We start from the raw sequence: 18546 nt of genomic DNA, 5'->3' as shown, positions 1-18546 counted from the left end.
ACTTTTCATTACATTGCCGAGTGCCTTGAGTACACACTCCATGAGTATTTGTTGAATCGAACTATGTTTAATGAACATTTAAAGCAAATCAATGAAAAAATAGATGGGGAAACAGTGTCAGACTTTATTTTGGGGGGCTCCAAAATCACTGCAGATGCTGATTGCAGCCATGAAATTAAAAGACGCTTACTCCTTGGAAGGAAAGTTATGACCAACCTAGATAGCGTATTAAAAAGCAGAGACATTACTTTGCCAACAAAGGTCCATCTAGTCAAGGCTATGGTTTTTCCAGTGGTCATGTATGGATGTGAGAGTTGGACTGTGAAGAAAGCTGAGTGCCAAAGAATTGATGCTTTTAAACTGTGGTGTTGGAGAAGACTCTTGAGAGTCCCTTGGACTGCAAGGAGATGCAACCAGTCCATCCTAAAGGAGATCAGTCCTGGATGTTCATTGGAAGGACTGATGCTGAAGCTGAAACTCCAATACTTTGGCCACCTTATGCGAAGAGCTGACTCATTGGAAAAGACCCTGATGCTGGGAGGGATTGGGGGCAGGAGGAGAAGGGGATGACAAAGGATGAGATGGCTGGATGGCATCACCAACTCAATGGACATGAGTTTGAGTAAACTCTGGGAGTTGGTGATGGACAGGGAGGCCTGGCGTGCTGTGATTCATGGGGTCACAAAGAGTCAGACACGACTGAGCGACTGAACTGAACTGAACTGAATGGAAAAATTATTCATTGGTGTTTAAGCCACCTTCGTTTGTCTTTGAATGAGAGAGACTCATGCTTCAGCCCAAAAAAAGAAATTATGTTCAGGAATAATACCATCTTATAAATCTGACCTTAATAGAAAAGAGAATTCCCCAAAACTGAGAATTATTCAAATAATTCAGCATTTTCAAATATTAAAACAAATGCTAAATTATGACATGTAATTGGGTTTAAAAGTCATTCTTTTCTTTCTTTTGAGTTTGAAGACATGAAGATGTAAAGATATAAAGTTTAATGATGTAAAGGGGAGGGTTTGGGCTGCATGATTCCTGGGGTGTCTTGGAGCTTTCTCATACCAGTTGATGAGAGTCAGTTATACACATCTCTTTACAGATCTATGTTCAGTAATATCATACTGGTAGCTTGAAATTGGCCATGGTGGGAATAAGTTCACAATGGAAACAAGCAGATGCTATAAATCAAAACTTGGAGAGCTAGTTGTGAAACTTTTACCTGCACACAATTGTTATAGATCATACCAGAATAGATCATGGGCTAAAAAATGTACCAAAGAGGGTTAATATTTTTGGCAGAGAGATCAGTATAGCAAATCATTTTTGTTAGGGCTCAAGTTTTCCCCTTAATCCTAGGGAGTAGTCCTTAGACCTTGAGTGCTGCTCTCCAAGTATGCAGAAATTCCAGCCCTTCTCACTTGGCTAGGATCTTGCACTCCAGTCCCTGTCTCCCCAGAACCACAAGGCTGCTCACTTCTATGCTTAGCCTTCTAGCCTCCTAACTGCTGTCTTTTGTTAGTTTGCTTTTGTTTGTGTACTATAATCCTATGCACACAGACCCTAGCTGTCAGCTGACTACCAAAGAGAAATTTGTTTGGAAATTTTTAGAAGTGTTGTGGTTCCTTGCTCTCTGAGACTTTGCCTTTACATTTTAGCCTCTTTGGCTGCCTAGATTTGGACCTCTGCCTTGTCAGCCCAGCAGGACCACTGTTTTTGTTTGGGTTTCCTTCATTCCCCAGCTCTGTAAATTCAGAAATGTTCTTAGGAAAAACAGCCAAGGTGATTGTAGAGTTCACTTCCTATGTTTCTCTTTTCTGAAGAAACACAAAGCCCCTTAAATACTGCCTGCATTGGCTTCTCTATATGCCTTCAAGCGTTTTTAAAGTATGTTGTCCAGCTTTCATAACTATGTTCAGCAGGAGGGTTAGTCCAATACCATCTACATTGTCACAGCCAGAACTAGAAATCTGAAGGCAAGCTTTTAAGTCTGGAAACATTATTGAGTTTTCAGTAAAACTAATTTTAAAACCATTCAGTATTGAATAATCATAGTTGAAGGCAATTCTTTTCATTCAGAAAAATTTCAGTCTTGGCCTTGAGCTCAAAAAATAGAAAAAAATTTATCTTGCTAAGCCATGAAACTGCTGTATGATATGACAAGTGACAATATTCAGCTTTTATCCTGACAAAATGCAAAGAACTGACAATAGTTTCAGTAGGTTCATGTGTTATGAAATATTCTTCTTCAAAAATTTTAACCATTTAAAAATTCCCAACTCATCGGCCGTATGTAAAATGGCCAGGGACTGATGTTTCCCATTTCCTAGTATATAGTACAAAATTTTCAGTGTTGTTTTTGAAGCTCAGTAGCCAGTAACTGAGCCCTTTCTCTGACTCTCTCATCCTATCTCTGACGCCAGACTTCCAAGTTTCATTCCCTATCAGTTGTAAGTTCTGTGACCTTGGGCAAATTACCCAACTTCTCTGTGATTCAGTTCCATAACTTGTTAACTGGAATCAATAATAATGCTTATTATTGTGCTATTATAATAATATAATAATAGGGTGATTGTGATAGTGAAATGATTTAATAAGGATAAGATGACGAATCCAGAATGGCCTGGTTGCCTTGAGGAATGGGTGATGGGAAACCTAAGGATAAAGTAAAAACTAAGAGCAACCCAAGGATTAATATTTCATAAATATTAATGTAGTTATTCTTCTTCAATGTAGGAATTTTCAGTTAAAATTTTATCTCTATGAACTGTTTTGGCTGTATCCAATAAGTTTTGGTATGTTACAGTTTTGTTTTAATTCATCTCAAAGTGTTTTATGATTTCTGTTGTGATTTCTTCTTTAATTCATTGGTTGTTTAGGAGTATGTTGTTTCAATATATTTGTGAATTTCCCTAATTTTCTTCAGCTATTGATTTATATTTAATTCTGTTTTGATCAGGGGATATACTTGGTATAACTTCAACCCTTTTAAATTTATTTGAATTTGTTTTATGACCTAGTACATAATCTATCTTAGAGAATGTTCCACATGTACTTGAGAAGAATATGCTTTCTGCTGTTTTTGGGTAGAGTGGTCTAGGAATGTCTGTTAGGTCTAATTGGCTTATAGTGTTTTTCAATTACTTGGTAGCCTTGTTGATATTCTGATCAGTTGTTTTACCTGTTATGAAAAGTGGGTTATGACATCTTCAACTATTATTCTTCAGCTCTTTGTCTTTTCAAGTCTCTCAGTTTTGCTTCACATAGTTTGAGTTTCTTTTGTAAGGTGTGTGTATTTATCACTGTTATGTTTTACTGATAGATGGACCATTTTATCATCATAAATGTTGTTCTTTGTTTAACAACTTTTGCCATATTTTGTCTGATAGTAGTATAGTCACTGTAGTTCTCTTTTGATTCCTATTTGCATGGTATTGTTTCCACTCTCTTACTTTCAACTTTTTGTGTCTTTAAGTCTGAAGTGTGTTTCATATAGTTAGAGCCTATTTTTAAAATCCATTCTGCAATTTCTGACCTTGCTATTTCTTTTACTATATTTTTATGATTTTTTTGTTGTTATCCTAGAATTAACATTAACATCATAACTAAAAACAATCTAGTTTGTGTTAGTACCATTCTCTTCCCGCTCCTTTGTGTGATTACTGGTTAACAAATTATATCTTCACATATTGTAAAGGCTTCAATACAGTTTCATAATTATTACTTTATGAACTTTTCTTATAAATCAGATAGGAAGTGTCTTACAAAAATACATTTGTACTTCTTCATCTGTGTGATTATCAGTATTTTTTAATTTCTTCACTTGGACTCAAGTACTCCCCTGTGTCTTTTCATTTAACTTAACTTTTAACTTAACTTGTAGGGCAGATCTGATATTGATGAATTATTTCAGTTTTTGTTTATTTGGGAATATCTTAATTTCTCCTTCATTTTTAAAGGATAATTTTTCTGAATACAGAATTCTTGGTTAAATCTTTTTATTAGCATTGTTACTTATGTCAACCCATTGTCTTGAGGTCTTTCTGATGGAAATCAACTGTTAATCTCAATTGGAATATTCATTTTCTTATAGTTGAATTTTAAATATTCTTTGTATATTTTAAATATATTCCTTTATCAGATATGTATTTCCTTTATCAGATATGTTTTATGTGACTATTTTCTCCTAGTCTTCGGTTTGTATTCTTATTCTCTTGACCATTCTTTATACAGGGATTACAGTGTTTTAAACATACTTATAATGATTAATGATAATAAAAATGAAAGGTTTCATAAAGTAAGTCCAGCATTTGGTCCTCTTCAGATTAGTTTCTGATGACTGCTATTTTTCCTATGTATGGGCCATACTTTTCTGCTTCTCTGCTTGTCTTGCTATTTTTGTTTTTGTTGTTAAAACCTGGATGTTTTAGATAGCATAATGTTATAACTCTGGAAATCACATCTGCATCCCCACCTCCTGCCACCCAAGGGTTTTTCTTGCTGTATTTTTGTTGTTGTTGTTTTTGCTTATATGTTTGTTTTGCGACTTTCTTAAACTAATTCTGTAAAGTATGTATTCCCTGTTTTATGCGACTGCTGAAGTCTTTGCTTGGTTAACTTAGTGGTCAGGTAATGATTGCTTAGAGATTTCCTTAAATGACTTGGAGCAATAAGTCTTCCACTCTTTGTTGAGGAGTTGTGTATGTGTTGGACCACACCGTCAACCCTTATTCAACCATAGCTCTTACCTTAGCCTTCATTTCCTGCTTGGAGAGGGTCTCAAGGTCAGCCAGAGGTAAGAGATAGGTGCATGAATAGGTCTTTTCTGGGCACGTGCATAGCCCTGCACATGACTTTGGTCTTTTAAATCCTCAGAAATATGTCAGAGTTTGTTGTGCCTACCTCCTGCCACCATCAGACATCTCATTCCTAAGATCTTTTTAAAATTTTGGCCGAGTTCTTGTTTGTTCAAAGGGGTATCATGGCCTCAGGAAGTTATAATGGTAAATAATTGTCACTGATTGTTTTTGACAGACACTATAAGGATAGGTCTTTTTCTATGGAATGAGCTACTAATTAGGTCAAATAATAAAAACACACTGCAAATTGGCACTTTTTCAATTTGCTGTGAGGTCAAATAGTGTCAGTACTCTGGGTATGTGGCTTTTTGAGGCTCTTCAAACCTAGCGTGCTTTATTTCTGTAAGGCTATTGTTGATGTTGATTGAAAGATTGTGGGTTTTCAAGGCTCCCATGGAGCTCGGGGGGCTTCCCAGGTGGTGTGCTGGTAAAGAATCTGCCTGCCAGTGCAGGAGACACTAAAGACACGAATTCGATGCTTGGGTTGGGAAGATCCCCTGGAGTAGGAAATGGCAACCCACTCCATTATTCTTGCCTGGAAAATTCCATGGACAGAAGAGTCTGGCAGGCTACAGTCCACAGGGTCACAAACAGACAATACCGAGCATGCATGCTTGGGAAGGAGGTTGGGGTGTAGGTCAAGTTAAAATTCCCAAAGTCCTCTGTTCTTACTGAGATTTTGAATTATTTCTTTAATAGAGGTTTCCAAGATTGTTGAAACCTTTGGTTAAATTTTAGAGTTCTGAATTTATTATTATTTTAAATTATTGAATTAATTCAAGTAAATTTTGCTAGGTTTTCACTGCTATTATGTAGAAGTAGATTTATAGAGGTATTCACTTGATCATTCCCTCCACCTGTTTTTGAGCCTCTGTAGGATCTGGTTCTGTGACTGGGATTTTAAATATTTGATTATGATTATGATAATAATGAAATAAAAATAATAGATTATCTACTTTTAAAAGTAGAACATTCAAGAACTTTAAATGTATGTGTATTCGTTTCTCCAAAGAGTAAACAGTATAATGAATTTTGTTGTATTCCTCTTTTGCTTGCTTTTCATGATCCGTCTATGATAAATATATGTACATATATACATATCCCTTAAGCAACGTATTGTTTAGTTTTGCTTGTTTTTACAAAAACAATATTATAGTGAAGGTATTTGTTTATAAAATGCCTTCCCCTTCCCTAAACCTTATTTCTAAGGGTCATTGACAAGTATAGCCACAGTTCTTTTATTCTCATTGTTCAAATGTTTTTAATAGCAAGAATGCATGACATTCCGTTGGATAAATGTCAGTTACATAAAGTTGGTTAACAGTATTCAAATCATTATATCCTTATTATCTTACTATCTTTCTATCAGTATTGAAAGTGGGATTTTATTCTCTGACTATAATTGATGAAATAAATAGGTACAGAGAATAAAGGCGATGATTCAACATAAGGAAAATAAGAATTCCCAATAAATAAATATAAAAATATAGGGCAAATGTCATACAGAAATGAAGAAAAGTTTTTTCATAAGCTTGAAAAACTTAAGTTTCAATTAAAAGTGTTCACTTTTTTAAAACCAAATTGAATATAAATACAAATTCATCTAGTTTTTTTTTTTTTTCGTGGTGAAAATTTGAACTTACATGATATTGAAAATCTCTTGCAAGCTTCCTAGCAGGAAAAAACTGCTGCTGTATTTCCAGGGACTCAAATAAGGTACGCCTCAGAACTCCCTGAAGCACCAAGTGCTGGAAGATAATAGAGCATCTATCAAAGAGGTTTGTGATAAAAGTCTGTGCTTCAAGTATTCTCTTCCTAGTGAAAATGTTATTCATATGTATAGACAATAGAAAAACGTTCTCAAATATGCTAAGACACAGAAAACATACTACCGACACATCGTTGAAAAATTTACTTGGGCTCCTTGCTGATCAAAGGCAGTGTATCAGTATCACCTGGGAGCTTGTTAGTAATGCAGAATCACAAGCCCCTCCCCAGACCTCTGGAAATTAGAACCTGCATTCTAACAAGATCCCTAGGTGATTGATATGCATATTAAAGTTTGGAAAACGTGGCTCTTACTGATCAAAAGTCAAAAATAAGAAGTAAAGGAAGAGGAAGTCATTATAGAAAGACTATATTATCCATTAATACACTTTAAACATATAGAGATGTCTAGATAATCCTTGAGCAAATTAAAAATCATCTTTGAAAGATATGATCTGTAATGTAAAAGTGTAATAAAACAATTTATGTTTAAAACCTTAGGTTATATTGGCCAAGATCAGTGTAATGTGGGAAATAAGATTGTACTAAATTCTTCACCTTTAAAGGTAAAGATGATGTCATTTCATCTTTTCACCATCTTTTTCACCATCATGAGTATGATGTCGTTTCACAAAGGAAGCAGTGTGAAGTGCCTAAAACAAGTTGACACATGAATTTATTAACTATGGAAGTTACAGTTGAATAAATTAGATCATTGTTTTAAAAAAACCTTTAAGATAGGGTTAAGAACTTTCCTGCGAGGAAAAAGTTGGGGGAATAATGATTTAATATTATTACTATGTATTTCTAGTCTATGGTGGCTCAGTGGTAAGGAATCTTCCTGCCAATGCAGGAGACATGGGTTCGATCCCTGGGTTGGGAAGACCCCCTACAGAAGGAAATGGCAACCCACTCCAGTATTCTTGCCTGGAGATTCCTATGGACAGAGGAAACTGGTGGGCTACCGTCTGTGGGGTCGCAAAGAGTCGGATATGACTTAGCGACTAAACAACAGCAACAAAAGTTAGTGATATATTCCCTCTGGACAAAACCACACTTTGATTCTTTTTTTTTTTAATTACCAGGTGGAAACTAAGATATCAAAAGATGGAAAATGATCAGTGAATTTTATTAGTTTATTCCCTATTGACTGCAAAACTGAGTATTTTCTGTCCTGCTTCCAGACTCTTCGTGAAGGTGGGCTTCTCCATGGTTTCAAACAATCCTAGGTGGTGGGGGCAATAGCAAAAGGATTTTGTATGTAATTGGCAGCCAGCAGTTAACCACTGCAGTGACATCCAGGTGAATGTGTCACCTTGGGAGTGGGGGTGGGGGGAAGTGGAAAGTGGCAAGAGTGTGGCTCCATTCTTTAAATTCTTTTTTTAGAGACAATAATGTGAGGCCACCATCTCAAATTCTTTTTGTCTTATATTAGGTATAAAGGAACAAATTTCATCTAATTTTATTTTTTTCTCTGCTTTAAAAATCAATAATGCTTTTATAAAATACTTTACATTTGTAGATAATTATAGAGTTTAGTATGAACACTTAGATATCTGTGATCATGTTTATTAAATTATAAGATTTTTGCCATCTTTACTGGAGATTCTAAAAAAAATTACAGTTAAGAGTTAAGAATACTCCCTAGCTCTATTCTCTTGCCCCATTCCAGAAATACCTACTATCATGAATTTAATGTCTTTCATGTTGATAGTTTGTAAAATATTTTTGTACAGATCTAAACCTCCGTGTGTGTGTGTGTGTGCGTGTGTGTTCAGTTGCTCAGTTGTGTCCGACTCTTTGCGACCTCATGGACTGTAGCCCATCAGGCTCCTCTGTCAATAGGATCCTCTAGGCAAGAATACTGGAGTGGATTGCCATTTCTTACTCCAAAACCTCCATGACTGTTTAACAAATACTTGTGGATTTTAAAACTGTGTTATACTGTGGGTTTCCTTCTGCAACTTTTTTTTTCAACACTGTTTCTGAGAACTCTCCATGTTAATTATATGTAGACCCCATGTATTCATTTTAACAGCTGCAGTTTTCCATTGTTGCATATGCTACAATCTATCTAGTCCCCTGTAACAGAGCACTGAATTGTTTCTGAGCCTTTGCTTTTGCACACAGTAATATGAGGGTCATTCTCATACAGGTCTCCTTGTGCACACATGTTATCTAAGTTTCCTAGATATTACCAAGTCGCTCTATAATGCATGAATACCAAGCTCCTCTCTCCTAAGCAATGAATGAGAAGTTCTAGTGCTACACTGCTTCATCAACCCCTGATATTGTCTGACTTTTAAATATTAATATTTGCTACTTTAATGGGCATAAAATTGTATCTCAGTATTTTAATTTACATTTTCCTTGTAACTTTGGGGGCTGACCACCTTTTCATTAATTGGCTATCCGGGTTTTCTCTTCTATGAATTGCTGCTCATATTCTTTACCGATTTTTAAAACTAGATTTTTCAGTCTTTGTTTTCCATCAATTTGTTGGAATGCCCTGTGAATCCTGGATACAAATTGTTTCTTGATTGTATGCCTTCTCCCAAACTGTGGCTCCATTTTTATTGTTGTTTGCCAAAGCTTTTACTTATTATATAATCAAATATAATAATGTGGATTTTACTCTATGTCCTTTTTATGAAATTATTTTCTAAGTTCCTACAGATGTTCTTCTGTCTTTTATTCTAAAAAATTTCTACCTACCTATTACTGATTTTTATGTCCAGTGTGAGGTAGAGATCTAATTTTATTTTATTGCAAATGGACAAACAGTGACCCCAATGCTACTAACAGGTGTATCCTTTTTTCTCTTTGTAATATCACTTTTATCCTAAACCTGGTATCATTCTGTAAGAATGTAAGATTTTTCTTTTCCTTTGGTCATGTCGTGTGTCATGCAGGATCTTAGTTCTTTGGCCAGGGATGGAACCCATGCCCCCTGCATTGGGAGTGCAAAGTCTTAACCACTGGACCACCAGGGAAGTCCCTAGAATGTATGATCTATGATGCCAAAGACCTTGCCTTTTTTGTTCACGGATGTATGCTAAACATCTAGGACAGTGCCTGGCACATAGTAGCTATTTAAATTTATAGGTAAATGAATGAATATTCAAAAGGCGTTTCTGGTGTAGAACATAAGCAAGCATGATTTCTCAATAAAGAGACTTTAATTGGGGGTTTTAAAGCTGCTTTAGTGTTTTCCTCTCTTCTTTCTGAGAGGTAACCCATGTCTCTGAAGAGTCAGAGAGACCTTATAATACCTCATTTGAGAACAATAACTACATGAATGGAATCTTTTCTAGTTAAAAGAAAAAATTGTTTCACTTCAGTAATAGATACCAGAGGAACCATTACATAAACTTTTAAATATAGATATTATGTGATAACATTTAAGTGTGAATGGGAGAGGAGAAAGAAAAGATAAAACTTGATTGATTGGGTATCAAGTGACTTTTACTCCTACTTCCTGTTTCTTTTTTTTGAGGATGTAACCATAATGCTGTCGGGGTTGTCTTGGAAGGGAGTGATTGGCACGTGGGGAGGGGAGTTTAGGGTGGCGGGTGTGCTCTATGGCGGTCACAATCCTGTAGAAAACTGTCATGGACATTGTCCTTCAGGATTTCATTCAGGTCTGGAATGGAAGGGTTTTTTGAGTTTATACTCTGCTTCTCATGATTTGATAATGGCTCTTTGATGTAAAATCATGGGGAGAAACAAAAAGCACTGAGGGGTTCAGATAATACCATTTATCAAGGAGAGTTAAAAAGAGAGTTTGGGCACAAATACCTTGAACAATAACTTCAGTTGGAAAGAGTTGCTTTCATTGAATTTCTCGACCCTGTAAGATTATTGCCATGATGTTTGAGAAATGAGCATCTCACGAGGAGTCTAATGCCTGCAGCATCACAGTCTGGGTGGCCATTGGTGTTGGCCAATGGAATCCCTCTATTTCCCTGAGTGCACATAGATGTCCACCCTCCATGTCCATCGTGGCATAAGTGTGCTGTAACCGCGCATGGTGACGATGCCCCTGTTTGACGGGCCACGTAGTCTGGAGGGGGCTTCTCCAGTGGCTCGGTGGTAAAGAATCTACCTGCAGCACAGGAGCCGCAGGAGACTTGGGTTCGATCCCTAGGTGGACAAGATCCTTTGGGGAAGGACCTGGCAATCCACTCCTGTATTCTTGCCTGGAGAATCCCATGGACAGAGGAGCCTGGTGGGCTACAGTCCACAGGGTTGCAGAGTTGGACATGACTGAAACAACTTAGCAAGCACACACACTCTAGTATAGAGGATGGATTGGGATGGATTATCCTGTTCACAGGGTTGGACACAACTGAGCACCTACACACACACACACACACACACACACACACACACACACACACACACACACATCCTGTTCTCAGGAAATCTGACCATGTTATAGGTTTTTAAAAATGTTCACAAATTTTAAATCAATCAGTAATTTATTTATCTGTTGAAACAAATGACATCATTTGATCCCCTTATCAATTTTCTGGGGCCAGAACCTTCACTTATCACATGACATGAGATGTGTGAATTCCTCTGTGCTTGAGATGTCTTTAAATCTTTACACCAGTCCAAGGTCGTCTGGAGGGAGAATCAGGTTTCCTGTCTCTCTCCATCCCCTACTACTCATATACTCCTCACTTAGTACCCTTATTATGAGTTATGTAAAGGTTTGTGTTTTATCTCTGTTTAATTGAAAGTTAGTAAACAGAGAGGTCTTTGAGAGCAAGGAGTTGGTGTTATTCACTCTTGTAGCTGTGGGCCTAGCACAGTGTCTGGAGCTTCAAGGAAGCAGAGTGTGTGAGGTGAAATGAGAGAGAAGCTTGCCTAAATTAGCTGGGCTACACTAGCTTTCTCATGACCCAGGCTAGTGTTCTATGATTAATCAACGTCCTCTCACTTCAGTTTGTATGTGTAAGTTTTTTATGTTTCATTTTTTATTGAAGTTTAGTTGATTTACAATGTTGTATTAGTTTCATGTGAAAAACAAAATGATTCACAAATACAGATATATATATATTTTCATATTCTTTTCCATTATAGGTTATTACAAGATATTGAATATAGTTTCCTGTGCTATATAGTCCTTGTTGTTCATCTATTTTATATATAGTAGTGTGTATCTATTAATCTCAAACTTCTAATTTATCTCCCACTCCCCTTTTCCGCTTACATAACCATAAGCTTATTTTCTATGTTTATTAGTCTTCTGTTTTGTAAATAATTTCATTTATATTCTTTTTTAGATTCCATGTATAAATGATAACATATGATGTTTGTTTTTGTCTGTCTGATTTACTTTGCTTGGTGTGTGTAATCTTTGATTTTTGTTTATTTGCTTCAGAATTTTAAATTTTTATAGAAATTGGTAGAGTTAGGTGTATATATCTGTTTCAAAGAGTGACAGTTTGTTTAAGGCTCCTTCTAGCTCTGGCCTCGTCTGAATCATTGGCTAAAAGTTTCAGGACAATTTATAGCATTAAAACAAGTGTTAAATTACAAGTGGTAATATCAAGTGATAATATCATGGTGAAAATTGTAAATTTACCAATATATCAGAACTTTTAACCAGAGCTAAAAACCCATCTGAACAACTTGAATTTTTATATCCATCTCTCTTAGTTCATGTGTGTGTTTTTTTTAAATCAGTTTTCTAAAATCAGAATGTCCAGGGATGAACTCTATTGTGAAGCTGGTCATGAGAACTGGTAGGGTTTGAGACCTCAACTGAGCAATATTTTACTGAGGTGTTCACTGGGTCAGGCAAGAATAGTCTGGCTGAGTAATCAGTTTTTTTTAGACAGGCTGCTGGCTATTAGACATATATCTGTGTATGGGATGCTGAAAAGGAAACAGTAAATAAGAAGACATCTAATTCTCCTATTTTTTTTTTTTTTTTTTGCTGATGTCATATATTTGTTGATGGATTATATTTCTGGGAGAAAGGAGGTTTCTAGATAAGTAGTACCATTCTTTCAAATTGAAAAATATGAAATGTGTTAAGAGTTCCTGGGGACTAGACTGAATAATCAGTTCTAGGAGCTTTGCCCGTCTATAAGACCCAAATTTGCTTCCCTGCAAGAGTGTATTAGTCCTTGGGGCCCACGGGAGGCAAATGTTGACAGCAGCAGTTAAATCAGCATGCTGTTCTTTACTGCAGGCGTTTTCCCCTTGTAGAGACATCATAGTCATGCTGTTGTACACTTTTCCCCTCATTGTAGATTACATTTTCCAGGTGAATAGAACTTGAAGCCCTCAGATGATATAGCATCCCTGGGAGAAATTATGTAGCTAGTATAGAGACCTATTCCCAAACAATTACCAAATAAAGCAGCCTTCAGAGCCTGCCATTATACCAGTGTTAGACCCAGTCAGGTCCTGCCATCCATATCATTTCCTGGGCAGGAAGCACATCGTTTTAAGTGGCATACTGTAACCCTCTGTGTCAGATAGGCTTTGGATGTTGGGCCCCAAAAGGTCTTATTTGCTCTTTTAGCAGAGACTCATCTTTCCTCTGCCAAACTGTTTTTAATGAGAGGGCTGTAGTTATTACACGCGTTCCCCCCTTTCTTTTAGTATTTATAAAGCCAAGAACCCTGTAAAAGTTTGCTTTTGTGTGCATACATAGGATACATACTTTGGTTAAGTGCTGACACCTTTTATTTTTTTCTTCCAGAGGAATCAGTTGTTTCCTTTTTGCTTACCTTGCTACACTTTCACTTTTAATACTCCGGTCACTCTTTCAAATGCCTCAGGGAAGTAAGTTAATGGTTCGGTGGGAATGGGAAGAGGAAGAAATTTTCAGAAATGTCTTCTGGGTTCTATTATTTATACATTTGTTGGTGGTATTTATTGTCTTCCTAATATATGAAGAGTTTCAGTATTTTAACTGTCATTCTGGTATTTTGTTCTAAGCAACAAGCTTAAATCAGTCAGAGTTTTTTAAGGAAGGAACATTTGAAAAAAAAAAATCTCTCCAAAATAGAACATTAAGGAAGCTAGCACTGAAACACTGACATGTGTATTTCTGTATACATCATAATAAAGTAAAAATCAGGGAAGCTTAGTTCATTTGATCAAAATGATATGTCTTTAATAGCAGTTTCTTTTCTTTCAACATTTTACCCAATTTACCCAATTAGTTACTTATTTAATAATAGAAGAGATAAATATTAATTTGGACTCAGAAACTTGAGTCCTCACTAAGTGAATGATTTTGGTCATCATTTTGGTAACTCAGAGTTATAATTCATTAATGTAGTAATATGAGATGCTTCTTTGTACCTGTGAAGATTTCCCAGTATGGTAGAGACTGCTGATGCCCTTGTTATGAATAAAGTATGCTCCACTGTGTAAAGACACAATCATACAAAATGAAAACAATAGGAAGAAGTAAGCCTTCTGAGCAACCTCATGTACAGGGTCAACGTATTATGTGCTTTGCTGTACAGACATCTCATTTGATCCTCAAATGTTGTAAGTAAAGTGTTACTGTCCCTATTTTACAGATGAGGAAACTGAGGCTCAACAAAAGTGACTAACTGGCTGAAAAATAGGAAGATGAAAAGAAAAGAAATATGTTTTTCTGAAGCCAAAGCCCTTACTTATTCTCATCATGCTTCCAGAATGATTTTGGTAAGTGGAGGGGGAGAACTGCTGTTCAAGAAACATACGACTTTGCATTTAGAATTCACTTCTGATGTTATGATGGAGCCATTCGTTACTCTTTTGGATTTAAGTTAAGGGTTCTGTAGGAAGGGAGGGAGGAAGAAGTTTTCTCACCTGTATCATTATTTATGTGTCTGTTTACTGGCCTTATTATCTTCCCAGTGGGTGGAAACCTTCAACATCTTGGTTGTTATTTTAAATTTTCTAGGGGAACAGATACTTGAAACAGTCCTCAGTCTTAAACTAGGACCTCTAGCCTTGAGTAACTGACTATTCTCCTGTAAAACAGATTCATCCAAAATGTGTCCTTTGTGTTTGATGATATGAATGTCTCCAGTTTGTTAATTAATATTGTGCTTATTTTTGGTATGATTCGTGTGTCTTTCCAGTCTGATTGTGCCCTGAATCTTATTAAAATGAATCAGTATTTCTCTGAGCGGACATTAGGTCTAAAATGTCCCAAGCAGAATTGGGTGTTGGTTATTTAAATAGTATGTTAAATGTTGTTTGGTTTCTTTGTGCTTTTTATGTGTGTATTGACTTATCATATGCACTTTCAGCTCCCTTCAGGGAAAAAATATAAAATACACAAATAAATTTTGGTGATCTGAGAAATCGTAACTCAGGTTACTCAGTCACTTGCCTGGTGGCTCAGTCAGTAAAGAATCTGGCTGCAATGCGGGAGACCTGGGCTCGATCCCTGGTTTGGAAAGATCCCCTGGAGGAGGGCATGGCAACCTTCTCCAGCATCCTTGCCTGGAGAATCCCCATGGACAGAGGAGCTTTATGGGCTACATCCATGGGGTTGTAAAGAGTGACATGCAAATGAGCGACTAAGCACAGCACAGCACAACTGAAGTACTGACAGATGGGTAATGAACAAATGGTAAGTGCCAAGTGATGATTTTTATTTTTAAAAAGAATAGTTTGAAGCATACTTATTTCACTGTAAACCAGAAAACTCTGACTGTTTCTTGTCTCCTGTGTGCATGCGTGCTAAGTCACTCATTCGTGTCTGACTCTGCGACCCTATGGACTGTAGCCGATCAGGCTCCTCTGTCCACAATCTTCTCCAGGCAAGGATACTGGAGTGGGTTGCTATACCCTCCTCCAGGGGATCTTTCTGACCCAGGGCTCGAACCTGTGTCTTTTACGTCTCCTGCACTGGCAGGTGGGTTCTTTACCACTAGTGCTACTTGGGAAGCTCCTTTTTGTCTTCTGGGTATTGGTTAATCTTAACATGTTTGCAGTTACATCACATTTATTTTTAATAGGAGCATTAAATGAAGATGACTAGTTTTAGCTGGAAGTTAAGAAGAGCTTTTAAAATTTATCCGTTTCAGATGTCAGATTCCCAAACCTCCCCCATATCCACTTACTTTTTCTAAATGCACTTGTCCTCCCCATCCTACTATCCAAATTTTAGAATCCAAATAGTTTTGCAATCTAGATAAGAAAACTAGATTCTATATCTGAATGCGAGCATGAGAACAGTGAAATTTTAAGTGCAGTTGATCACTAAATTCAGTGCTGTGTCAGCAGGTAATACTACAGTAAGACTGACATATTGAATCTTTCTACATTCGGAGATTTAAACTCATGTCAGCACATACTCTATTTATTTCAGGGTGTGCACGAGCATAAGTCAACTTTGAATATGTTGTAATGTAATCCAGTGTAGATAGAAGCTGCAGGAAATTTATAAAGAGAAACATAATGGTAAACCTCCACGGACCCGGTTCTTTGAAGGTTATTTGAGGACTTTGTCTCCTCCAGATCTTCAGTCATGCCTATTGGCATCACTTATCCACTCCCCATGGGAATTTCAGGATCCCAAGGAACATGTTGAATGTTCTCTAGAGTCAGGAATTAGATGAAGAAAGATTAAATCCTTGTACCAGACACCTCACTTTGAAATCTGTTGTTAGTTATTGTTGTCTCTTTAATCTGACTCAATACTTTAGGGAACATTTTACAGGTAATAGAAATTGCTTGACAACATGTTAGATTGAATGTTGTGTCAGAGGCATTCCTCTTAGAGCTTGGCATTAAGTCATATCCTTTGATATTGTATTACTTTTAGCATAAGTAGTATTGGTACATAGAAACTGCTATGGGAATGTAGCCTGCAGAATGTCTAAGTATGGCTCCTAACTGTTTTTATGATTTTGGTTCACCTGCCTACACACTCTAGTTTCTTGCATGTATATAAAGGGAAATCCCATAGTAATTGATGTGTGTGCCATATACAAATACAGTGAACAAGACCCACATGGCCTCACATTTTTGAGGTAGTCAGATACAACTCTGGATAGAATACTGTTGAGATAATTTATTGGAAAGACATCAGAAACAGAAGTATAAGCTTCATCCTCAAAGGAGTTTTCAATCTGGTGGATGAGATAGAATATACATAGATGTGAGTTACTTGAACTTTACAATTCACCCTGAAAATAAGTGGGGGCCCAGTGCAGCAGGCCAAGGAGGCTCACAGTTAGGTGGTATTCAACAGTATTCCCTCAAGGTGGGCTTCAGGAGGTGGTAAATTTTTTGAATTTTTTTCTAAAAAGCTTAAAAAAATATATATCATTACAAGTTATCTGAAAGTGCAAATAATTCAGAATTACTTACAGTATTGGGTATAAATTTTCCCTCATAACTTTCCCCCAACTTACTATTCCACTCACTTATCCAAAGATAACTTCTGTTAGCATTTACTATGTAATGCACTATTTCTCTATTCAGGCATCTCTTTGTCTATCATCTATGTTTTATGATACACCATATACATTATTCTGAATACGACTTTTAACTTGTCAATATGTATTAGAACTTTTCTCATGTTAGCATATGTATACATGTGTTTTATCCTTTTGAAAAATTTTACATAGCATGAATGTATCATAATTAAAACTTTCATTTACTGGTATATTTTTCTATCACAACTAGCATTGTGATGGAAATCCTTGCAGTTAATTCATTAATTTATTTATCTAATATTTTGGGGGATTATTACATGTCAGATATTGTCTTATGTATGCCAAAAATGAACACAAAACACAAAATAAACAATAATAAAAATATATGGTTCCTGCCAGATTTGGAACCAGGCGAGGTGAGTGAGCCATTTGTCTTAGGCCCCAAATTTAAGCTCAGTAATCAAGACAAGGGACTTTCCAGGTATCTGAGTGGTAAGAATCCATCTGCCAATGCAGGAGATACATGAGAGGTGGGTTCGATTCCTGAGTTGGAAAGATCTCCTGAAAGGGGAGATGGCAACCCACTCCAGTATTCTTGCCTGAAAAATCCCTTAGACAGAGAAGCCTGTTGGGCTACAGTCCATGGAGTCACAAAGAGTTGGACATGACTGAGTGACTGAGCATTCATGCAATCAAGATAAATAATATTTTATACACTTTAAAAAAATAAAATTTAAAAATTCTATGATAAACAAAATATGACATTTTGAACAAAAGCAGATTCTGTGCTTAGCTTGCACCAAGGAGATATTAAATAATCACAAAATTGCTATTTTATTTTTCTTAATATTATTCACAAATTGTGATTAAAAAACACTAGAACAGTAAAAAAGGATTTTGTGCTAAATTATATTTAGGTTTCAGAGACTGTCACAGATTAGGTTCCTTGAAAAGCCATTTCAAAGATTAGCATTTAGGGCATTTATTAAGGCATGTTCTTGGGATGAACTCCTGAGAGGGAAGGAAGAGAAGTGGGATTTGGCAGGATAAGATTTGGCAGCATTTGCAATGCTGTGTTAGTGGACACATCAGGTGATCCTCTAGGGAATTCTGAAGATAGGATGACTTCTCAAAGCCCTACTAAGTTGGGACGGTGGGTCTGGGCTTTCAGTCCTCATGTCAACAAGTCACTTGATGTGGACTGCCCTGGAACTCGGGTGTGTCCCTGGACCAGTTGGCTCTCTTCATTTAAGACAGTTCCTGAAAGGGTTGACAGTGGACCACCGGCTGCACTCCCAATATCTCGGTAATAAGTGTTTCATCCTTGAAGGGTGGGGGGCTGAGAGGCACATCAGAGAGATGACAGGGTCCGTCACAGAGCTTTCCCAGAGGAACTGAGGCCTGCTGGTGAAGTAACAATGTGAAATTCATTCAACAAGTATTTTGGAATCTCCTGTGATACGATGGGCCTGTTTTAAGTTCTGGGAACCACAGCAGAGTAC

The 18546-nt window shown here is 36.7% G+C and overlaps 1 long non-coding RNA gene across 2 annotated transcripts in view; it reads left to right on the top strand.

Moving 5' to 3' along the window:
- Positions 1-6053: 6053 nt before the first annotated feature.
- LOC122699836 overlaps positions 6054-18546 on the top strand; it is a 74882-nt gene continuing 62389 nt past the window's right edge. For both annotated transcript variants that reach the window (XR_006342689.1, XR_006342688.1), the window contains exons 1-3: positions 6054-6643; positions 7718-7829; positions 14186-14312. This is a non-coding gene — a long non-coding RNA (uncharacterized LOC122699836). The remainder of the gene's footprint in view (positions 6644-7717; positions 7830-14185; positions 14313-18546) is intronic.

This window comes from Cervus elaphus, chromosome 9 (assembly GCF_910594005.1).
Source record: "Cervus elaphus chromosome 9, mCerEla1.1, whole genome shotgun sequence".
Lineage (NCBI taxonomy): Eukaryota > Metazoa > Chordata > Mammalia > Artiodactyla > Cervidae > Cervus > Cervus elaphus.
Note: the sequence above shows the minus strand (reverse complement) of the source record. Positions and strands in the feature narration are given on the sequence as shown.